This window comes from Crocodylus siamensis, chromosome 1 (assembly GCF_052110815.1).
Source record: "Crocodylus siamensis isolate JL-2025a chromosome 1, ASM5211081v1, whole genome shotgun sequence".
In the NCBI taxonomy this organism is placed as follows: domain Eukaryota; kingdom Metazoa; phylum Chordata; order Crocodylia; family Crocodylidae; genus Crocodylus; species Crocodylus siamensis.
The window spans coordinates 322456877-322482387 of record NC_143395.1 but is presented as its reverse complement, the minus strand read 5'-3'; the positions used below and the strand labels follow the sequence as shown (position 1 = coordinate 322482387).

The window sequence follows — 25511 nt, the reverse complement described above, 5'->3', positions numbered from 1 at the left end:
TGCAGGCTCCTAGCCTGGGGATTTTTAAAAGGAAGTTAGATGAGCACCTTGCCGGGGTCATCTGACCCCGGTGCTCTTTCCTGCTAAGGCAGGGGGTCGGACTAGATGATCTACCTAGGTCCCTTCCGACTCTAGCTACTATGAAACTATGAAACTATGAAACATATTTTAATTTTATTATGAAAAATATTTCTAAATGAAATATGTTTGCATACTGTATATAGAGATGATTGCCTAATAAGTCAAAAATAAAGGCTTACTCCTGTATATTTTGTGTGGAGGGAGGGTATGGGATGTGGTTGGAGTGTGTGTGTGTATATGGTGGGGTGTGGAAGGGTATGGGGTGGTTGCGAGGGGGAGTGGCTGTGTGGGGGGCATAGGCTCAACTGATGGTACTTGAACTAAAGCTCATTTTTAAGCATGGGGATGCTGATACATGAGACACAGGAGGCTTCTGGAATTCAGTAATTGCCATGAACCTACATGCTGGAATTCCAGTTGTCAAAGCAGCCTCTGCACTTGTGTATAGGTGCCTGGAGGTACTAAATTACCTAAATTGCATTAATGAATGTGTCTCTGTTGAGGAAGCAGGGCAAAAGGGCCTTGGTCTATTTTTGTGTTTTGATGTTTAGATGGTCAATGTCAAATTCATTTTATCTTAAAACTTAGGAAGACATCATAAAATTATGACAACTGAGTGGTTTGTTTTGTAATCAAAATCTAAATCAAAATGTGCCAAGTTAGGAGGAACATAAAACATCCTTACATTACAACCCAGCTTTGCAGGGATCCCTCTTTCAGTACTTGAGTCTGTGTGCCTGTCAGTCTGCCACCTTTCACAGGTGTCACTGCTGAAATGAACATTTACGGAGGAGGGAAAAAAAATAAAAAGCTATCATTAATGTAATGGCAGAAAAGCCCAATAATATAGAATGAAATAAATGGGAAAGTGTTATTTTTGTTCTGATGCCAGATTCTGTCTAAAGAAATCCAAAGGCAGCTTGAAAAGCATTCTCCCAAAATTGCATTGCAGTTGCATCAGAATTCATACTTTTTCCTGTTGTTTCTGCAATTTTATTGCCACTCATGCACATCCCAAGTAAACCACCACTGTCTAAACATTTCATGCACTGGGCAATTTGTCAGTTTCTGAAGATGACACCATAATTCCCATAGCATATTTTTACACTGAGTAATATTTTCTGCACCTTATTTGGTACAATGCATGCTGCATACAAATTGGCTTCAACACAATACTCTGAGATTTGTTTTCACCTTATTTATGAATAACTCCAGTCCAATTTTGGGGTGGGGGACAGGAGGGGAAGGAATACAGGGTGACAGAGAAGGAAACAACTTCTTCCAAAAAGAATAAGCTTGTGAAAAGTAAAATGTTTTGCTCTTGTTTCTTAAAAAAAAATAGGCTTTTGGATTGAGTGAATCTGAAACACAGGAAAATGAGCACACTGACAAGGGAAAAAACTCCTAAATGGAAGGCAGCAACGAGTATTTATTGCCATAATCCCATGCGATTGCCAGTCCCTGGCATTGTGAAGGAGTGCTGAAGGAAAATGGATCTGGTTGCATGGTTCCTTTACTTCAGATATTGTTCTCCAAGATTTATTCATCATGTTGCCTTAGAAAACTGGTGGGTGAATGAATATGTGAATAGTGCCCAATGGAAACATTTTTTCTGACATTTTTAAGCAATTGGTTTTAGAAACAAAATAATGACTGAGTTCCATAAAGACTTTCTCTAAAAGACTAGCAAGGTTATGGAGTCCTTTGCCAGCAGAAAAAGCTTTCACTTATACATGTGACTTGTAGCAAGTTTCTAATTGTTTTGTCAATGGCTCTCCAGCCTTTGCTCAGGGTAGATACTTGTGTTTTTCATTATCCTCACTGTAGCAGGGCACTAAGGTGCCTGCTACTTGGAAAGCTGGAGTAGTGGCTCAGGTGCTGGTTGCTAGGGGCAACTGGAGGGAGTTAAAGACACACACCTGTTTGGTCAGCTGAACGGAAGGGGCAGGGCCTGGCTCAGACTTAAATCACAGGCCAAAGCCCAGAGAGAAGGCAGCCTGGGGCCAAGGAGGAAGAAGTTTGGCCCTGAATGTGTGAAAGGGAAAAGGCCTGGATGTGCAAGCAGCTAGTGACACGGGTGAGAGATGGAACACCTGTAGTGTGGTTTGGAGGATGTTTTAGCCACGAGGCATAGATTTGTGTTATAGCTGATTGGCTTGTGCTTTGGTTGTTGTTAGACCGGCGGTTCGGGCAACGCTATAAGGGGATGGAGGAGGCCTCATAGAGGAACCACATTAGAGTGTGGACCCCAGCCCCAAAGAGAGTGGGCAGCACTGCTGAGAGGCCCAGAGAGAGGGGCAGTGATCGTGAAGCCAAAAAGGGTGCAGCAGAGGGAGTGTGCCTCCCAGACTGCCAGAAAAGACAGTGCAGGGCGGGCATTGACCCAGAGCATCTGTAAGGGCACAGCAGAGGGGGAGGTGTCATCCCCGAGCGCCAAGGCAAAGGTGCAGTATTGGGAGAGGGCTGACCCTGAGTACCCCAGAAGGCAGAACAAGGTCGTGGAGAACCTGAGAGCCAGTGAGGCTTGGGGTGAGCCCAGAGAGAGAGGGGCAGCGACTGTTTGAGGCGGGACTCCAGAGAGCCCGAGCGAGATGAGACTGTGAAGGGACAGAGCATCAGCAGGATGCTGTGTGAGGCAGGGCTGTAGAGCACCTAAGTGCCAGGGAGACTGAGGTGGGTCTGGCACATAGCAGGAAACTGTAGCCAAGGAAACAAAGGGCAGCCTCCCTACAATAAATACATAACATCAAAGACATGGCAGACAAGATTCTGAGGGTGCTTAGAAAACACTTGGCATGGTACTAAAGGCGGTCCCTAGGGGAGTGCACAGCGACCCTAGGACTCCATCCTGCTACACTCACCTCCAGCCCTCTTTTAGCATACCCACTTCTAGGATTTTGATGCTCCATTGCTATGTGACGTAAAAGCTTCAATTTTGTTCAAGTAATAGAAAGTAATTTACATTTGATTAGCTTTTGGATGTTTAATTCTAAAATGCACAATGGAAATAGAATTAGGGGTATAGTATTTCAGACAAATAATTATTGGAACAGATTCCTAGTCTTATTACCATATTTACCCAAATCCAAGATAGGGTTGTCCCCCCTAATCATCATAGGCATAGGGGAAAATCTTCATCTTACATTCAAGTACTGGCCTGGAGCAGGAAGCAACTTGTGACTGAAGCCAGAGCTGAGCCCCCACCTGTCTTGGGCCAGAATGGTTCACTTGGCAGGGGGAGGGAGCATGCGGTAGGGAGTAGCAGGGGTAGACCACAGGGTGAGTAGAAACCTGAAGTCTGCCCTCCTCTCCCCATGTCTGTGTGTGCCCCCACCCTCCCTGCTTCCCTCCCCCCTTCCCACTCTCCCTTCTGCTGCAGCTTCAGTGCCTCTAGCCCTGACCTGGCCTTTCTGGGAACTCAGGGATGGGCAATGAGTGCACAGGATATATACAGGGAATATGGGGGGCAGAGGGTGGAGGGGCAGGCATGGAGGGAACCTGGAGGTGTGTTATAAAGGCTTCAGGGAGGAACAGAGTGAATAAGCACAGACATGGGGGGTCACAAGGGTTGGCATCCAGCCCCTTGCCCTCCACCATTTTCTCCATCACAGCAATGGGGTTATAATACGACCTTCTACTAATTTAAGATGACTTTCTACTAATTAGATTCTATACATGAAATATTATAACAAATTACATCTTAAATTTGTCTTAAATCCAAAGTCATCTTGGATTCGGGTAAGTATGACATATGACTATTTGTGATTGCCATACAAATCATGAAGTACTTTATTAATTATGAAAAACATTGGAAGCCATATAGTTTCATAATTATAGTTACCTAGCTAGTAGAGTCGGAAGAGACCTGAGCAGATCATCAAGTCCGACCCCCTGCTATGGGAGGAAAGAGTACTGGGTTCAAATGACCCCAGCAAGGTGATTGTCTAGCCATGTCTTAAGGACCCCCAGGGTAGGAGCCAGCACCACTTCACTTGGAAGTTGGTTCCAGATCCTAGCCGCCCTGAAGTAGCACCTCCTGATGTCTAGTCTGAATCTACCCTCTGCCAGCTTGTGACCATTATTTCTAGTCACTCCTGGTAGTGCTTGCGGGAACAGGGACTGCCCCAGAGCCTGTTGTTCCCCTCTGACCAGTTTGTAACAGGCCATTACATACCCGCCTCAGCCTTCTCTTGTGGAGGCTGAACAGGTTCAGGTCCCATAGCCTCTCCTTGTAGGGCCTGCCCTGCTGCCCCAGATCATGTGACTGGCCCTCCTCTGGACCCTCTCCATGTTGTCCACATCCCTCTTGAAATGCGGTGCCCAGAACTAGACGCCGTACTCCAGCTGAGGGCCTATAGAGGGGGAGTATCACCTCCTTGAATCTGCTTGAGATGCATCTGTGGATGCATGACAAGGTGCAGTTGGCCTTCCTGACTGCATCCCCACACTGCCGGCCCATGTTCATCTTGGCATCAATGATGACTCCAAGATCCTTTTCTACCTGTGCACTGACAAGAAGGGAGTTTCCCAGCCTGTAGGTATGGTGCTGGTTCTTCCTCCCCAGGTGCATCACCTTGCACTTTTCAGTGTTGAATCCCATCCTAGTCTCATCTGCCCACCCCTGTAATGTCTAGGTCCGATTGTAGCCTAGTTCTTCCTTCCAGCATGCCCACATCCCCCCACATCTTAGTGTCATCAGCAAATTTGAACAGGGTGCTTTTTACTCCCTCATCCAAGTCACTGATGAAGATGTCGAACAGTGCGGACCCGAGGACCGAGCCCTGCGGAACCCCACTGCCCACATCCTTCCAGGTTGAGAAGGACCCATCCACTACCACCCTCTGGGTGTGGCCCACCAGCCAGTTGGTGACCCATTTGACTGTGTAGGTGTTGACATAGTGTAGGTGAAGCACACTAGTGCTATTGTTAGATTTTAAGATGTAAAATATTTATGGCTGGTTAGCTTTCAGTATGAAACAACTATCATTCATCTTAATCTAATCTTCCATCTTCCTCTTTTGCCCCCTAGTATGACACCATGCAGCTCTCAATTCTGTTTCAGAGGCAATTTATATAAAACACACTGTACCAAAAACACACAGAAAAAGTCTCTGAATATCAGATCCATCTCTGATGTTTTCTGTTTCCACTTGAAAGGCCAAAATAATGTTGAAGTTCAGCTCGGTTTAAATATTCCATTTGTATTAAGTTGTATATTTTAACCAAATTACTCCTTTAAGGACTACAGTTTAGTGAATTGTAAATAACTCTCGTCATGGTGAGAATTATTATAGCATATGTTACTATGGAGATCACTTGGGAAAGAAGGTGTAAAATTATACCTTTCTCTCAGGAATGGAAAAATGCCTGTGAACATTTTTAAAGGGATTTGTAGTTAAAAGAATAAAGTAACAAAAATCATCATGGCATTTACTCACAGTAACTTACAGACTATGGAGATCTTGATGATGTAATAGTAGTTTTTGATGATAGGAGAGGCCACTTGTCTGTATTTTTGTTAGTCATATGCCTAGTAAAACAAACAGTTGTTATGGTTCCCAAATACAGACTAAGGAAAGTGTGTAGTATATAGAAAGACCTGATTATTTGAAGTAAGGTTTGTAGGAAGTTGCATCTAAGGATATTGTGAAAGGCATCTATGACTACTGCAATCGCTCTGGAATATTAATATAACAAGGTATCATGGTTCCAACAAGACAGCCTTAGGTGTTTGTTTGGTTTTTTTGTTTTCTGCATAAACATTTTTGACTATTTTTAAATCTTCCATTCCATCTCTTGGTCTACCAAAGAGATCCTGGTTGTGGTTTTCGTTTGTCTGGTCCAGATATCATGTCTGCAATCTAGTGTTCAGTTCATAAGGAACGAGACAGTTGACTAAGTTTGTAAGGTTGCATTTAAATTAAACATAACTAAGGTTGTATTTAGATTATAACGTAACACTTGAAATACTGAGGGGAGGAATTTTCAGAGAAAGAAAAATTGGGTAAGGAAGTGTAGACTGTAAAAACAAGCCAATGTCAAAAAGTGAAGAAAAGGGATAGGAAAGGGAAATGAGGCATATACCTGTAACAGCCTCAACCATGCTGTTATAAGGTTTATTTCCATCAGGGTCATGTGAGAAAATCCTTCCCTCTTGGTCTTTCTACAGACTCTCTGAAAACACTTCCTCTGTGCCTGTTCTTCTGCAGTTTAATTTTTGTTCCAAAAGAGGATTGTAAATTATAACATTTCTTTCTTTCTTTTTTTAAGTTTCTTGCCTGATAAATTAAGAAGCTTGAAAATCAGGGGTTTTTTTAAAGTTCAGAAATGAAAAAGTAAACAAAACTCTCCAAATTTTATTATTTTTAAGCCTCTCATGTTTTGGAGCTTGACTCATGATTTATAAATTGGGTCAGGTTGGCAATAGCAGGATTCAAACATCCAAACTTTGGGAAAGTATGGCTTTGGAGCCAGAGTTCAGGCCTACCATTGCAATATTTCATAGTAGTTCTGTTCTGATACACACAGTGAGATAAATACTGTTGTTATTTAGATAAATCTTTTTTGATGGTAAAAATGCAGACACAAAACCTGAAGTTTGGAAACTTCTTAACTAAAGAAGAGTTTGGAATTCCTGGCAAATAACACAGAAGAATTTTGAAATGGCAATGCTGAGTGTTCCCATGCATAGAAGTTAGATATCCAGTCCCAGCAGCGGAATCAACTAACCTAGGTGAGGCATCTAATGATCCATCTTTAAAATGAGGAGGTTTAGGAATATAAAATTAGGATCTGTAACATTCAATTCTCATGAAAATGTACTTTTTGATGCCTTTGTGAATAGATTTAATGGTTCTCTCTGAAGTATAATGTATCCCTATGTACCTTGTTTGTGATTTCCAACCACTAAAGGGGCACAGTACCTGAATTAGCACATACAATCTGCTTAGTAGGAATAGTTACATTATGCATACATGTAGTTGAGTTCTGAATTAACTGTAGTCTCTCAGGAAAAATATTTAAGTCTCACAGTGGACCGTTCAATGAAGACATCTGTTCCATGTGCAGCTTCAGTCAAAGAAAAAAATATTTGCAGGTAAAACTACCTTTTATCTCATTGAACCCTTTACATATGAAAGAAAGCAGCCAGCTCAGGGTATTAAATGCCTTTTTTAAAAAGATCTCATCATTGCCCAGTAAGAGAGAGTGCACCAGGCTAGATGGCCCATTGTTTGGTCTCAGTATGACAATTCCTATGTTCCCAAGATAAAAGAAACAAAATCTTATATGTAATGAGGAACAAAGGAACCTGCGGGTAATAGCCAATTAGTGGATCAAAGGGTAATTAACCAAGTTCTAAAATAAAGTTTTGAAGGTGATACAGGAAGCTAAAGAGGGAATTGTAACTAGGAGAGGATAATGATACTCTGTATAGTTCAGAAAAGGACAAACCAGAGAAATCAATGATGCTTGAAATTGTAAGGAAGAAAAATATGTTAAACACTAAAGGAAAATTATTAAATTAGGTAATTTTAGAAATCACTATACTGGGGAGAAAGCTAATCTACTAAGAGTCTCTGTCATTTAAAATATTATAAAAATATTGTGTAAAAATAGTTTAATTCACTATTGTTTGTTTCCCAGATTTTATTATACAACTACTAGACAATACATTTGTGTATCAATGGATACATATATTTATCTCTGATTTAAGGCATACTATTTAGTTTCCTATTTGATTATAAATTAATATAAAGCACCTTATGGGCAGATCTAGAATTTTGAAAAGAGGTGTAGATGGCATTAGTTGGTTTTAATGCCATATAATACAACACATAATTGTCTCCAGTTAAAAAGAAATGAGATGCTTTGCTAATATGCTTGGGCCTAGGGCTATATTATTCCATTTAAAATCAAAGCAAAGACAAATGTAATTTTATTAGAATGTGTATTAATTTGTCACTACATATAAAAATGATAAATTAGGCAAAAAATAATCAAAAGATTCTGTGTCTTTAGCCCTGTAGTCATTAGAGTTAAATGTATATCTCTTTCAGATTCACAAAACATAATCTAGCCTTCCTGAGCATCTTGGCAGGGTAGTCAATGCTTCATTAAAAATTATTTTACCTCAGTTATTGTTTTCAGCTAGAGTTAAAATAGTCTGCACTTCTTTTTTATTGTTAAACACTGTTAAATTGATGGTATGTTACCAGGAGCAGCTATCAGATGGCAGAGTTGGAAAAGAAATGATAGCTTGATTAGTGGAACATCAAGACCATTAAAAATGAGAAAGGATTGTTAACACCTGTAGAATGAAGTGTTTGGAAGGATTCAGATAGCTTATATGAGCCATGAAGTCAATTGACTCTCTCACTGATGCTTGAATAGAAGTGGTGTTGCTGTTGGCATTAGTTGGTTTTAAACCTTGGGTAAACCAGGGATCAAAGTCAGGTGCAACTGCACCACTACGTTCCCTATACATCTGCCCCTGAACCTCATTTATCCATGTATTGCATGTGGAACAAGACGAATTATGTATACTTTCACTTGGTTTCTCTGTTAATATAGGCTTGTATATTTTAGTTAAATATACAACAATCATGAATATATGAAAGGTTGTAATGAACTGGGTAAGATAAATGTAATGCACTGTAATATAGATGTATGACAATAAGGGGAGCAGTGCTGCTAGTGAATGTGACCTACCAAACTGTGCTAACTGCATATAAGTACAACTCCCAGAGCCCCAGGGGCTGGGAGACAAAAGACAGAGGAAACAGGAGGAGAATGTGGGAAGCAGCAGTTGAGTACAGATGCAGCAACAGTGGGGAAACAGACTCCAGACATGGGGTGGCCAGAGACTCCAGAGGAGTGATGGAACAAGATCTGTTGAACTGGAATAGCAGGACGTGGATATATGAACAGCAGTTGAGCACTCTCAGGACTAGAGGCTGGTTTGGGACACCCCTCGAGGTGTAGGAGGCTACAAGGTTCTTTGAGCATCTGTACCTCGGTCCTTGTGCATTTTATTCGTAGGGATCCTTATTTTCTCTTATAAAAAAAATCCCCAATGTTTGATTTAAAAAAAGTAACTCCAAATCTACATTTTTTCCATGATGAAATGTTTTATTTTAATCATGGAACAATGTGGATTTCGGGTTACTTTTTTTAAATCGAAAAGTGGGGATTTTTTTTATCAGAGAAAACCAGGACCCCTGGTTATTAGTTATCAGTTCTTGAGTGAATACACCACAGTGTTACTGCTTGTTATCTGTTATTCAGCTTCTAAGTGTATGTACTTTAACGTTAATGTTTACCTACTTGCATTTATTTATTTCTGCCTAGTCCATTGGCTTGTAACCCTAATCCTCAGCATTTTTTGTATAAAATTGGGAACCTCCCTTTTGGCAGCTTTTAGTTCTGGGGGTTGAGGGGTTTATTACAAGATGTTAGGAATATATTGAAACGCCCCAAACAAAGTAATCCACAATGCAACTATAGCCTGCATCTCCTTCCTTTTACATCTGAGACTTACCTGGTTTGTGCTCTGGACAAATGCTGCTGGAGAGCCAGGATGGGAAAGGGAGGCAGGGCACCAAAGAGGTGCCACTGAACACCAGAGATGAGGGGGTACTAAGAGAAAGGGAATGAGAGATTTATCCCCACATAAAGTTCTCCACTGCAGCCATGGCATGATATCCATGCTCCCAGATGCTGCTGCAACAACAACTGCATGGGCTGTGGACTTCCTGGAGGAGGATACCGTTTAGCATTTCTATGAGGTTGGTGCATGGAGCTGGTGCCCTGTTTGAGCCACCAAGTTATGCTGCTGTTTTATATGCATGCCCAATTTTGTGCACTAGAAATTTGATCTTGCAAGGTGCTGAGCACTTTGGATCCCTATCAAACCCATAATTTAATTATGTTCTTAACTCTAAGCATGAGGGACTAATCTGAAGCTTTAAGTTTTACATGCTGTATCTGAGGGTACCTGTTCCATCAGGTGGAAAGCCACATGCCATTATATTTTCTGGAATTGAATCCTGTCATCTTCCCAGGCTTAGGCCAGATCCTGGACTGCAGTAGCCTGTACCCTAACCATGAGTATTCAGCTGGCCTCCCTATATTTGGCCCCAACAAGTCTTCCTTTTGGGAGCCAAGACTCATGGCAAATACACTGATGAGACACCTTGCATAAAGTATTGTTTAATTTTAATAGTAGGAACAGAGCAAGCCTGTATGCTTGCTTAGCTTTTTTAGAGGATTGCTGTCCCTTAGTAAACCCTAGGCAGGTTTTCAATTACTTCAGATTCCTGGCTTCCAGGACCTCTGCCTGAGAAAGCCACTAATTCCCAACCACCATTCTCCCAAGTATGTTACTTATCTATCTTCAGCAACCTTTTTTCTTAGTTTTCCAGACTTTTGTAGTTCTTCTGCAGAAGCTTCACCTCCCTGGACATACAGGAGTTAGGGATGGACAGGAGAGCAAATCTGTCTGTTGTTCCTCAAGTGTGGGCAAATCAATGGCTATTTCAAGTTACAAGTCTTCTTTCCTATGAGCCATGCAGCCAGCCTCTGCTTGATTTAATCTCTTATATTCAGACAGTAATCCCCCTGAAAACAGTTAAACAGACAGAACATATAATATTCATAAGGTTTTTCAGAGCAGCTCCAAATCAGTCACAATGGGCTTAATTGCTGTGCTTGAATTGGTGCTAGAGTACTAAGTACCTTACAGCATTGAGCCCTAAAGCAGATCATCTCTGAACCAAGCAAACCAATAGTAATTAAGTATGATCACCAGAGTGAAACCCAAACATCCTTAATTCTGCCTCAGTGGGTATTTTTTCATTCATGTGATTTGATTTGGATTTTGAAAATTCCAAGGTTTAATTTAAAAGTTATTTGCTGTTCTTCAAATATTCTAATACTGGCTCTGTGAATGATACTGCTGTTGTTTTATTGTGTAACACTGCTATAAAATAAGTATACTGTAATAAGTACTTTTGTTTCATAGTTTGCGAAGTAATTGCTGCTTTTAGGTAAGGGAGATATTTAGTAGTATTACGGCAAGTAACTGAGGAGAGGAGGAAAGGTGTCTGAGTTTAATCCTGCATTTTTTTCTTATGAAGGATATCTGAGATCACCAATAATTACTGCTGAACAGTATAATATAGGGGTGAAACATTCCTGTACAATAGTTTCCATGGTGAAAAATAACAAAGATTTTTCTGGATGAAGAAAAATTAAACTGTCCAGTGTCCTAATCTGAAAAGTCCAAATACTCAAAAATAAACATAATGGGTAGATAGGGATTTTTTATATATATTACAGTTGAATCCAGATCATTCATAGCTGGGTTATGCAGGGCCCAGTCCTGGCATGCTAGGCTAGGCAGAAGGCACAGGCTCCAGAGGCTGATCCCAGAATACAGAGGCAGCATGTGGCCTCTGGGCCTGATCCCAGAACATGGAACCAGGCAGGGGCAGTGCCATGACTCATGACCTGATGCTAGCACAGGGGACTGGGCAGGGGTAGTACAGTCCCAGTGGCTGGGGGTACTGCAGGGTCCTAGGGCTCAAACCTGGCATGCAGGGTCTAATCTGACCCACAGGAAAAATTGCTGAATGCTGTTGCCTTCAAAAACTCATGCTTCTGAACTAGTTTCCCTCTAACATAATACCCTACCCTACCTTTCCTGTATATTAGGATATGCAAACTAGATCTAGTGCAGCACTGTACGGAGTGCTATATTTTTATTGCTTCCTGAACTCATCATCAAGTTTCTGATAGTCGCACTGTTTTTGTGTAGTGTTGTTTATGTATAGCATCTTGATTGATTTCTTAGGTTCAAATAGGAGGCACAGAAAAAAATAGTTCCATAATTTTTCCCAAATAGTGGCTGGTCACAGTCGAGGAAATATAAAGTCCCCCTACTACTTGGTAGCTCATAGGGATTGTGCTTTAACTAAAATAGGTGAGATCTGTGCTTTTAGAATGAAAGATCTGTACCCATTTTTCCACAGACAATCAAAAATCCTGAGACTGAATTGATTCAATCTTCACAGGGTAGTCCAAGCTGCTTATATTGAACCAATAAGCAAGTGAACAGACATTCACTTTTGATTCTGGAAATGTAGCCACATGCCTGCAGTGGCCTAGGCCAGAAGCTGGCAGAGGGTGGTGCTACAGCATGCCTCCCTGATCAGCTGGAACAAACAGCTAAGGCTAGCCCACCCACCCTGTGGGGAAGGCTTGCAGGGGGTGTATAAAGCCTTCTAGGATGCTGGGGGACAGTGCGTTAACTTTAGTCTGGAGGGGATCTGGGACAGAAGTTCAGTAAACTGGTATAACCTAAATCTGTTAAGCCTGACATTACATCTATCCACGCTTATCTTAAACCACTTTCAGCCATTTTGAAAGCTGTTTATGTGCAGTGAACTTCTCTTGCGTTACAGATTTGAACTGGTTTCTGATCACCACTTTGTTTTCTCTGATTTAAAAAAAATCCCCAATTTCCAGTAAAAAAAAAAAAAAAAAAAGTAACCCCAAATCCACATTTTTCCATGATTTAAATGAGACCACATACATATATATATATATATCTCTCTCTCTCTCTCTCTCTCCATACTTTTACATATATGAAACACCATATATGTGTTTTATTTTTAAATGAAACACATATATATGTGTGTTTCATTTAAAACATGAAAAAAATTGGATTTAGAATTACTTTTTTTAACCAGAAATTGGACTTTTTTTTAAATCAGAGGAAACCAGGATCCCTTCTGATCACTTATATTGGTTTATATATAATTCCTGCCCTCAGCCCATATGTGTAGTTAAGCTTATAATTGCATGCTTATGGCCCTCTTAGTTGGTTTCTCTGTGTGTCTGTATGTGTGTGTGTGCATGCATACATGCATGTGATTATTTGCTGCATATAGGTTTTTGCTTTGGGTTTATTACTATGAAATCCAATACTCTAGCAGTGTAATTACAAAAAAATATTTTCCCCTAAAATATCTTTACTCCTACTCAATCATATATACATTATATAGGGATTGATTCCACAAACATTTAAACTAGTGATTCTACTTGTACAGTAAAATCTGCACTATCCAGCATTTAACTAACTAGAAATTCCATTAACCAGATTTTCAAATGGCCAGATATGTGGGAGGAACAGCGGGAGGGAGGAAGGGGGAAAGCTCGCACACGGCAGCCTTTGCTCCCACCCACCAATCTGCCCTGCCATTGCTCCTTGAGTGGCCATAGCCACACCCTCCCTCCCCCACTCCGTGTTATCTGAAAACCCAGTGTCTGAGGTACAGCACTGAGGTACCCTGTTCCTAAGTAATGGAGAAGGGGAGCTGCCAATCTCCAGGGGCAGCTCAGGTGCCGGTTGCTGCGGCAACCGGGCGGGTCATGTGACCAGAAGGGGGCCGGGCCGGGCCTTTATAAACAGCCCAGGCCAGAGCCCAGAAAGCAGTTCCCTTCTGGCAGCCGCAAGAGCAGGAGCAGGAGCTCTGCGGGAGAGTGGAGATGATGGTTGCAGCATGACCATCTGAGTGGCTACGGCATGGTTAGAGAGCCAAGGAAGCATAGGCCATATACTATAAGCCAGGAGGCTTCTTGTTGTTATGTTGCAGCCGTTTGGCTTATGGTTTAGTTATCGTTATACCGGTGGATCGGGTGAGGCTATAAGGGGCGGAGGAGGCCTCATAGGGACCCCGCAGTAGCGTGGGAAGGGGTCCTGGCACCGTAGAGGGCACGGCTTTGATAGGGGGCAGCGGGAAGCCCCGGAGCGAGACACCAGAGGACCGGGTGAGGCTGTAGGGGCGTGAGGAGGCCTCACAGGATCTCCCCAGCTGCGTGGGGGTTCCCAGAGCCCTGTGTGGGCAACAGAGTGGTGCCTGGGGTGGCACAGCTATTCAGTGCTGAGGCGGCATGGCGGGTAGCCCTGGGTGGATGATAGTGAGAGGCCCGAGCAGGGGAGAGGACCCCGCTCAAGGGGCCGAGCACCAGAGTGAAGCCTGTAGGGACTCATGTTGGCTTCCAGGGGTGGGAGCCGCATGAGTGGAAGCCTAGGGTGGTGCTGCAAAGACATTTAGCCCGGTGAGGGCGACCCAGGGGCTATTTAGGGCCTGGAGAAGGTGCTGAGAAGCCGTGGGAGTGGGCACGTGTTGATGAGAGGCCCCAGGCGGGGCATGTACAGTATAAAGCCACCCCAAGGGGGGGAACATGTACTATTGACAGCCACCCCAAGATGGGTGCGGTCTAAAAGGGGTTCCAGAGGGCTTCCGCAGCAAATAGGAATCCCAAGGAACCAGAGGGGCCAGGTAAAGCTCTGGCTGCCTGAGCCTAACTGGACTCACATCATTGATGAGACCCAGTGGGCCTAGAGGGGCCAGGTAAGGCTTAGGTCACCTGAGCCTAATTGGACAATCATTATTGACAGGACCCAGAAGGGCCAGGTAAGGCTTGGGCCGCCTGAGCCGAATTGTTGCAGGTAATTGAATACAAATAACTAATACAGATTGCAGAGAGGCGCCAGAGAAGGGCGCTGGTTGCGGGCCAAGCCCAGGGGCGCCAAAGAAGGGCACAGAAGGTTAAGGACCGGATAACATCCAGGAAGAGCTGCGAGGCTTGGGGCGTGCTAAAGGGGAGGTAGGAGGCACGCATTGCCCATAAGGCAGGGGTACATTGAGGCACCCCACTCGGAACGGGGAAGAGTATTAGTGCGGTGTCCAGGGCGATAAGAGGCAGCCTCCCATATTGAACCTTATAACATCAAAGACGTGGCGGGAGAGTAGAGGGTGCTGGATTGCCTGATTGACATGGCAGGGGGCGCTAGTGAGATCATGGCCGCTCCTAGGCCCCACCCGTGACACCCAGGCTGGGGGGTTTCAGATAACTGGAATTTTTACATAACTGGCAATCCCCTTTACCCTGGCAATGCCAGATAACAGAGATTTTACTGTAGAAGTTTCCATATGCATAACATAAAGTTATTCATGTGTGTACTTACTTATAGGAGAGGATCTGTAAAATGCTATGGCAAACCTGCTAACAGCTATTTCAAGCTTCCCTAATGATGGTCCAAGTTACTATCCCATTTATTTATACTTTAAGTTTGTTTAGGAAGTGGATAGAAGTATAAAAAGTTCATTATCATAGGCACATTGTATTTTCTGTTTAGCATGACAGAGCAATGCACAGAAAAATGTTTGAAGAAAAGGTATCATGCAGGTAAATTAAGTGTCTATATATTTTTGTCAAATGAAGCAGGGGGCATAGTCCCAGATCTGTAAAAGTCTTTCAGTATGGTGACACTGTCCAGGGCTGGAATTCACAAACACAAGTTAGGAATCTATATTCCATAAGGAATGCATGAGAAAAGATAAGTGCTTTAGACTGGGCTTTTCAGTAGTGTAACTGGGTGGGGTGGAGGCAGGAGCAAACAGGGCACCAGCTCTGGGTGCTGACCTAGAGAAGGCACTGAAAAGCCCTTTTGCCTCTCTGCCCCTCTCCCCCACTGAGTCTTTGCCATGGCAGGAATAGCCCCATACAATCTGGCTATGGGACCCGGACAGGAACAGCTACCCACTGCCTGGCCATAGGAGCCAGTTGTAAAGACACAGCAGCAGGACTGAGTCCCCAGAGTGGATAAGCTCAGGGGTGGATCCAAGCAGGGTACAGATTCACCCATTTGATTCCTGCTCCACCCAAATGTTACAGCCAACTTCCCGGGAGGGTCAGGAGCATTTCCATTCAGGCAGTGCTGAGAACCAATTGATTTCATGACTCATTCTCATCTCCCCAATGCCTGCTAATCTCTCTCCATTCCATATGTGTTAATGATTTTCTGTCCTGTTTAAGGGTCTTGATGTTCCACTAATCAAACTATCCTTTTTCGTGCAATTTTTCTGTCCGTAAATCATTCTTGGTAATAACTTTCTTATACCACAGCCCGGACAACTATTTTGACTCTAACTTAAAACCCTAACTCAGGTATGGTAATACTAACTTACATGTAGAAATGACTGATAGTGAAGTATTGGATGTACTGTCAGGATGCTCAGGTCTGAGTAAAAGACATACATTTAACTATGATGACTACAGAATTAATAGCATGCTATCTTTTGCCTAGTTTGTTGTGTTTTTAAAGCTTAATATATAATCTAGCAATCAGTGAGCATTCCAATATTTATATATGCTTTTGCTTTGGTCTTAATTTGATCTGATATTGAAGTAACCCCCTAACATATTAGTAAAGCTTCTAGTTTCTCTGTAACTGGAGAAAATTCTGTTATGTTATATTGTATGATGTGCCATGCCACTTGCCCCTCCTTTTTCAAAATTCTAGATCCATCTACCTCTCCACACACCACTCAGTGCACACGTTTTGCCCACAGTACAAAATAAGCCAGTTACTTCTTCTGGGATTCACAATCTTATCCCTGAATTCTTGACCACACTGTGTCCCAGCTTTAACAGGAGAGATGAGGAGTGCTTTTCTTATACTAGTTTTATAGCCTGGTGGTTAGGGGACTCTTCTGGGAGGTAGAAAATGTAAGTTTGAATCAACTCAGGCCAAGGAGGACACAGGTTGTGCACTTCCTAATTGAGCGCTGTAACCATTATGTATTATTCATTGTTGTCCCCATCCTTTCTTCCTGGCATGCTCTTCTCTTCCTACCTGGCTGGTGTGCTTTGTGCTAAATTCAAAGGTGTTGGTTTGCATTATATTTGGTCTGTGCAACTCTACTGAACTGAGCATTCAGGGAACAAAGCCATAACAATTTTGTGGATCCTCAGTAGCCTTGAATACGAAATAGATGCCAAGAGAGCTGCATATCTGGTCAGGCACAATACTAGTGACATTTTTTGGTGAAAAACCATAGGTTTCTACAAACTATTAGACGTTTCAGCAATTAGATAGGGTGTTTACAGATAACACTCTGAGATTGAGGTGCCCAAATGCTTTTTTTATACCTAGCTCAGGATGTCCTGAAGGCATGGTTGAATACCAAGGTTGCTATATATCATTCCTGGAGTTCTGCTTTAATGTTTTTCCTGTATATATATGTGTGTGTGTGTGTGTGTGTGTGTGTGTGTGTGTGTGTGTGTGTGTGTGTGTGTGTGTGTGTGTGTGTGTGTGTTCTTTTCCATTTGTTATCTTCTGAATACCACATTGATGGAGTTTTGTTGTCATCTTGTCCCCCTGGATAATACTAAGGCCCCCTTCTACATAGGGTGACCATATGTCCTAGGCAAACTGGACAGTCCCAGCTTTTGTAGTCCAGTCCCAGTCAGTTGGTCAAAAGTTCTGGAGCAGGGATGTGGAGGAAAGGCAGGCACCACTGCTGCTGGGCAGACTGGAGCAGGCCCAGGACATATGGTCACAGTTTGCCCAGGGTGTATGGTCACCCTAACTCTATATATTGTATGTACTGCACAATTAACTGGCTTATTGTACAGTTACCTGGGGACCACGTGTAAAGCAGCTATCACACAATGGGTGCATCTACATATTGCTGTATCATGGCACTGTGCTTTAATACTTCCTTTTGGAAATACTAAAGCACAGCACAATAACCACCTGTACTGCACTGTGCGCATGGTGCATGCTTAGATTTAACCACTACGTTGCTGTAGCGGCATGCTGAAATGGGGGAGCATGCCACTACGACAATGTAGCTGTCAATCCCATGTAGGCCCCATAGTGCACCATAGGCTATGTAGTGCATCACTAAGGTGACATAAGGTGATGTGCAGATTTGCCCAATAAAAATCTCCAGCCACCTATAAAGTTAGACCTTGAAAATGCATACTAACTTTATAGCTGGTTGCTATAGAGTTTTAATTTGCACATGTAGCAGGGTCTCCCCTGTGGCTGGGAGCCCTTTCAGCTGTCAAGACTCCCAACCAGAGGGGTGAACTTGAATGTAACAGAAAATCCTCAAGCCCTAGGGATCATGGGAGCTGCAATCCCCAGGGTCTGAGGATTTCAAGTATGCCAGGGTCTTAGTCATCACAGCAGCCACAATCCCAAAGGTCCAGGGGTTTCACACCCTGGGCTTAGGGTGAATGAAACCCCAGGACAATGGGGATCGTGGCTGCTGCAATCCCTAGGGATCCATGGCATAGGAAACCAGCAATAGGGTGCTATGGGAGCTAATGTGCTGTCCCACAATGTGGCATGATTGTGCAAATTGCACACTAGATCTCATCATGCCTTTTTTACCAGCATGAGTATAGGGGGCCTAAGAATTACTCTTTTCTTTGAAGCAACTACAGCTTCTGTTGGGATGCTTTTATCTTCAAAATCTCTCTTATTTGTGAAAATAAAATTTAAAACAAATGAAACCCCTTGACCTTTCTGGGGAGCACCAAAAATAATTCTGAAGTGAACCACCTTATTGAGACTACCACATTTTCCCCAAGACCTTTGCTTAAACAGCTTTGCAAAAAAAGGCTTCCTAAAGAGACTCCTAGGTAAGGAATATACCAGGTATAAGAGAGATACCCCAGTTTGGCTTCAGGGAAGTTGATTGAGACACCAGTTACGGATATGATATCAAGCAACACTAATTTGATTGTGGCAAACAGTTTAACTTCTGTATACTAAGTTTATGCAGTATTTTTATTCAGTGTTTTTTTTAAATATTTGTAAAAGAACAAATAAATGTGACCTAACGTATATAATAGAGTCCTGATTTTCTTTTAACACTTAACTGTAAGCCTATCAGTAGAAAAGATGTAAAGCCTTGTTTTGGAATGAAAACTGTTTAATTGAAGGAGTGGGGGGATAATTTAATTTTGAACACAGCTCTTTGAAATGCAGAGAAATCAATAGGGGGATTGGGGTCAGTACTGTGTAATATATGAGCTAATGATCTGGAGGAGAAATTGGACAATGAGTCAGATGTTTATTAATGACACCTCTGCAAATTGTTTGAATTCATTAAACTGATTAGAAGATTGTAAATCAAAATGCATATCTAGATAAATTTAAAAGCCTTGATCATTGGGCAGCATGACAACAGGTGAAATTTAACTTGGCTGAGTATAATGCACACTAGCAAAACCAATCTAAATTACTTATACATCCTGATTATGGGTCCTGATAGTTGTGCTTCTCTGTGGGAAACAAAAAAAAGACATTGGAGGATTTTTTTCAGTGAAGATTGTTTGTGCTATGTATGGTAATTAAGCTATAAAAGCAAACTGGATGCTTGTTAAGCAATAAACAGGAGCAAAAAAAAATAAGTTTCAGTGATGGAATACATAATCAAGCAACGTTATCATTTTGGCTACAGCTCTGCTCAAATTTTCTCTTTTAGCCTTAAGAAAGGAAACCATTTCTGAGATTGATATACTTGTGAACACATAGGGAAAGATGCACAATAAGAGTTAAGTACTATAATATAGTTGTTATATATAGTATGACCTATATATATATATATAGTCTGCCCAAAAGAGTTACAAGGGACATGACAAAAGTAATCAAAATTATGGAGAGAAAACTTTGTGGGTGTTTCATTTTTTATGATGGTCATCAACACAAAAGGCCATTTATAAAAACAAAGGCTAGTAAATAGAGAGAAATACGAGGCAAAATATTTTAATACCTTGAACCAACGTTCCATTGACTCCAGTGGTGCAAGATCAAGCATACAGTGCAGAGAGATATCATTACATTAACTCCCATGGAAGTTCAAGTGGAAGTGTGTGTGTGTTTACAAAAATAAAGCAGGATAACTTGATATGCATTAAATGTGTAGATAAGCAAAGTGTTAGAAAAAAGGAATAAATCCTGTGCTTCAGGGAGTAAATGCATCAGCTGCAGAGGTCAGGAAGGAGTTTCCACCCTATGAACAATGTTGTCTTGGATGTTTTGCTTTGCTGTAAAGCATGACTTATTTGATCATTAGCTATGGCAGGTGGGGCACTTTGATAGACGACTTGTCTTATCCTATGTGACAAATTCTGTGTTTCTAGGTGTAATTCATTCACATTTAAACTTTGCTTATGAAATTGATAGGGGCATAGCAACCAACTACATAATATCATTTAACTTGTCTTGGAGAAATTGTTATAGTTTCAGAACATACAACCCCTAATTAGAGTAAATTACTCCTGATGGAATAAGCAGTCTGTGAAAAGGGAAAAGAAAAAGTGAGTTTAATTTCTAGTGCCACAGGGAGGTCTTGACTATTCAGAAACTGTCTTTAAATCTTAGGAACTCTTCTTTGAAGTGGTAGCTAATAGAATGAAGCAGGAAATAAACCTGATTAGCATTTTGTAAGTAATTTTGAGCACAAAAGATATATTTATAATAATGACCAAGACTTATCATCTTCAATTGAACTTGACACTTGTTTAAGAAAAAGTAAAGTGAATCAATTAAAATGACATTAAATAAATTAGGATATTCATATTGTTGTGCATTGCTTATCACTTTTTTCATTTTAAAAAATATGTTTGGAGAGCTGTAGATTTAACCAAGGGGAAAAGATTACCATTGATTTGAATGGCTTATGACATATTTATATACATACTGTTTACTCATTCTTAATTCATAACACAACAATCTCTGCAGCAATTCAGTTTAATGGAAAAAATCAATCCGGAATATCTATAATAAAAAGACTGAGGGAAATGTATTGAGTTTATCTGAAACAAGCTCTATACGAATATGTTAAGGAGCAGATAGTCTAAGAACTTTTTAAGGCCTATGTACTTACTGAATACTCGCATAAAATTTCCTTCTATGACAGTCTGTGGATGAGGGGAGACCAGTGGATGTAGTATACATAGCTTTAGACACTGTCTCCCACAATAGCTTCATTAAGAAGCTAAAGAAATGCAGACCAGATTGGGGTGGGCAACTTTTTTTGGCTGGAGGTGCTGTTCAATGACTTTTGGTGACTGGCCAAGGGTCACAGGCATAAAATCTTTCAGAAGATATCATTTTAACAAACGATAGATAAAAAAATCATATACTAAAAATCAAACATCAAATATGACATTTTAATTTTATTTAAAAATATATTTTTTGTCCTGAATTACGTTTTTTGAGTAGTGTATATAGAGGTGATTGTGTTCTAGCTCAAAATAAAGTACTCTTGAATATTGTGTGTGTGGGGAGGGGGGGCCTGGGTGGTGCAGGTGCAGCCTGACCCCCTCCTTATCTAGCCAGAAACAGCCCCCATAGTACTCTGCATGGACCCAAGCTCTGTCCACCCCTGACTGGGGCAACCCATACCACACTCCTGCCTTCATGGCCCTGGCCAGTATCCACAGCTTCCTGACAGGACTGTTCCAGATACTGCTTGGCTCCCCTTGCCTCCAGTGGCTCCCCTTCCTCCTGCCCCAGCTGCACTATTCTGGCCAGTAGGCAGTGCAGGGAAGCCATGGACAAGCACAGGGCAGCAGATACCCAGCCACGGTGGGAGGAAGCTGCAGCCCAGTGACTGCTGCCCCAGCATGAGGGACTCCAGCACCCAAGGTGGCTCCAGCTTTGCAGGTGGCTCCTTATCATGCTAGGGAGGTGGGGTAGTGTGGATAGAAGACATCTGGGAACTGGAGCTGGACCCCCACATGCTGGACCAGGAGCTGCCCAGCTCCAGTTTTCCCCCTGCCTGACTGAATATCTGCTGCCCAGCACATGTCCTCCTGGCTTCCCCGCACTGCCTGCTGCCTGGAGCGGTGCAGCAGGGCAGGAGGAGGAGCCACTGGAGGCAGGGGAAACCAAGAAATACTCTGACAGCTGCAGCTACACTTGGAGCAGCCCTGCCAGGAAGCTGTATGCACTGGCTGGGGTGGACATGGCAAGAGCATGGTATGGGCTATCCCAGGCAGGAGCGGTTGGGGCTTGGCCCCATGTGGAGCACCACAGGCCAGATATAATCAATTGGCAGGTGCCCACCCATGGGTCAGATCCAATCAGTAGAAGGACCAGATCTGGCCTGCAGGCCATGTTTTACCCTGGGCTAAACGAAAGTACTGTAAAGAGGATATTTAACTGGCTGGATTATTGTACTCAGAGGGCATGTCCAGATGAGCATGCACGAGCCTCTTGCCCCATCTCAAACCCATGAGATGGGTCAAGAGGCACGTGCGGGAATGAGAAAACAATCCATGCACTGCAAGTTTGCAGCGTGGGGGCAAAATTAGACTCCTGGATATCCAGGATGGAGTTAAAAAAAGCAGGGCAACTGGAAGCTGTGTCCTCCACAGAGATGCTCTGGCTGCCACAGCATCTCTGTGGTTGGCCCTCACCCTGGTGCTGAAGCACACTGCCTGCCAGGCAGCATGCTTCAGCACCAGGACTCGAGTGCCAGAAAGTAAACAGTCGGGGGGGCTGGAGGAGGGGGGGAAGGGATTGTGGGGGGAAACCCCACTGGCCCTGCCCACTGCTCCAGCTCCCCCAAGCCCTGTGCTGCCTGGCCCCATCCCCTGCCTGCCCCCCAAAGCCCCTGATCCATATCCTACTGGGCCCTATCCTCTCCAACCCCCTGAGGCCCCTGAACCCTGCCCCCCCACCCCAGCATCCGCACAGTAATAAATAAATAAATAAATAAACCCACAACCTCCCACCCCTCCAGCATTTATTGGCAGACCAGCTGCTGTCTGTGTCACTGGGGCCCTGCCCGCACAGTACAGGGCAGAGGGACAGCCCCAGCCTGGGTCCTCCTGCCCCCTGCTGCCCTGTGCTGCTTGGGGGAGCTCTGCCAGCAGGCCCCAGAGCCCCCTCAGCCCCTGCTTCTAAGGTAAGTAAAGGCTTTTTTCTTTTTTTTTTCTCCTTTTTTTTTGTTTTAAAGTGAGGGTGCCTGGGGTGGGAGTGGGGGTAGCCATGGGGGCTGGGGGTGAAAGTGGGGGATGGGGCCTGGCAGGGCAGCCATTGGGGGGTCTGGGGGAGTGGGGGTGGGGCTGGGTGGGGCAGCCATCAGGGGGGCTGCAGCAGCTGGTGGGGGATGGAGCCAGGTGGGGCAGCAATTGGGAGGCTGGAGTGGGGCATGTGGGCCTTACAGGGAGGGTGGTAGCCCCTGCAGGGGTCACTTGGCCCCTGTTGCGGGGACGTGGCCCCTGTGGGAGGGCAGCAAAATATATATTCATGTATTCATGAAACTTATTTAGAGTTCACTTTATTATTATGATAAAGACAGTGGTAGTCTTCCACATTGCTTTAACACTGTAGATCTATCAATAAAACATTGCCCAACTGATCGCTGTCTCTGTCTCGCTCTCTCTCTCTCTCTTTGTAGTGGTCTTTTGTTTTAATTGCAGAGGAACATGGGTTTTGGGATACTTTACAGAGTGACTTTGGGATATTTTTTTATCAGGGATTTTTCAGTTTTCCAATAGGGAACACCAGAATTCCTGCTAGGGAGGCCAGTGGCAGAACCCTGCCTGCTAAGAGCTGTTACCTTGGACCCATCTGGCTGTGGCTGACCTCCTGGCCAAATGGGTCCAAGGACATGTTTTGACAGTTCAAAGCAGGCCACCACACCTGGAACATCTTCCAGGTGATAGCTGCCCAGATGGCAGGGCAGGGGGCACACGTGGCAGTAGTGCCACACAGAGGCCAACTTTGCAACCACAGCCCACTGGCAGCTGGCCCAGAGGGCCAGATGCCCCTACTGGCTGTGCAGTCCCCATCCAGGTCTGGCAGTTGCTCAGCAGGTCACAGCCAGTCAGCAGCCCCCACTGCCATAATGCTACAGTGGGTAGAGGGGGCAGGGAACTCTCAAGGCCTCCCAAGGCTGAACTCAGTCCAGCTGGCACAAGGGGTAGTGTTCCCAGGTACCAGTTGGCTGGGCCCCAGAAGCTCTTGAGAGCAAGTAGCCCTGAGCTACTTGCCAGGGCGACGTTTTGTACTGTGAAAGTGGGGTGAAAGTGGGGGATGGGGCCAGGACAGGGAAGCTTTATATACTGCTTGGGACAGCACAGGTGCTGGCCCCGGGCTGTAGCTCCCCCTGGCTGCAGATCCAGGAGGAGCCAGGCAGGGTTATTTTGCCCCAAGTGGCACAATTTGCTCCACAACAAAGTGCATGTCCTAGCATGTGTGCTGAGGCACAAAAAGCCCCGACTCAAACTTGCACCACTTCTATTTGAGCTGCTGCAAGCGCACATGCTTGCATGTGTGGATGTACCCAGGGAATACTTCTCAATGGCTCAATCTCTGGTTGGGAGGAAGTATTAAATGGTTTTCTCTGGGGGTCTGTCATAAGTCTGGTATTATTCAGCAACTTCATTAGTGATCTGGATGATGGTATGAGGTGCATACTTAGCAGATTTGTGGATGACACCAAATTGGATGGACTTGTGGACACTCCAAACAGCAGGGCTAGGGTCCGGAATTACCTAGATAGACTGAAGAAATGAACCACAATCAACCAAATGAGGTTCAGCAAGGACAAGTTCAAACTGGAATACTTGCATGAACAAATGCAGACTGGGGCTTGACTCTATTGATTGTAGTACTGCAAAGATAGATCTGGGGGATCGCAGTAGACCATAAGCTAAATATGAACCAACAGTGGGCTCGTGTTACAAAAAAAAAAAGCCAACAGCATACCAGATTGTATTACAGAAATGTCACTTGCAAATCAAGTGATTATTTATTTATTTTTTTAAATTCTATTCAGAACTGGTGAGGTGTCATCTGGAGGATTGTGTTCAGTTTTGGGCCCCACACTTCAAGAAAAATATGGACTACTAGGAAAGGCTCCCGTACAGAACAATAAAATGATTAGGGGTGTTGGGAGGAGAGGCTTATGAGGAAAGTTTAAAAGAACTAGGGTTACTTAGCTTGGAAAAGATAATTTGATAAGGATTTGATAACAGTCTTCAAATACCTGAAGGGCCATTATAGAAAGGATGGGGATGACCTTTTCTCTGTGACTGTAGGAGACATGACTAGGAACAATGACATCAAGTTGCAGCAGGGAGATTAGGAGGAACCTTATGAGAGTAGGCAGGCATTGGAACAGAATATCTAGAGAAGTTCTGGATTCTCCATGCGTGGAAACTTTCAAAAACAGATTAGACAGCCACATGGCTAAGATGGTTTAGTCAAGGATGATCCTGCCTTGAGCAGGATCCTTCCTAGATCACCTTGTGAGGTCCCTTACAGCCTTACTACTTTCCTCTAGTCCTATGATAATTTGTGCAAATCTACCCTGTATATGCTTTCAAACTTAAAAATATTGAAAAAATGATAAATGAATAACAAACCAGCTGCCACAGAAAAGCATTTTGAGAAACAGTGCATGCACAAGCACTACCAATGAACTAGCAGGCAGTTTTAATCTTTTAAGACTTCATAAGGAGCAGTTTTGTGTTTGACTTTTTACCTGACGCACTAGTGCCACCGGCTTAGAACAAAATTTTGTGCATACACCTTTTAAGCATAT

The 25511-nt window shown here is 43.4% G+C and overlaps 1 protein-coding gene and 1 long non-coding RNA gene across 3 annotated transcripts in view; one reads left to right on the top strand and one right to left on the bottom strand.

Annotated features, from left to right (window-relative positions):
• The window catches only part of GPC6 (glypican 6), a 1293633-nt gene that overhangs the window by 825611 nt on the left and 442511 nt on the right, over positions 1-25511 (top strand). The window lies entirely within an intron of this gene.
• Positions 5530-24438, bottom strand: LOC149874829 (uncharacterized). Its single transcript, XR_016438651.1, has 3 exons — positions 24383-24438; positions 10483-10698; positions 5530-5611 (listed from the first exon to the last, which is right to left on the bottom strand). It is a non-coding gene; the product is annotated as an uncharacterized LOC149874829 (long non-coding RNA).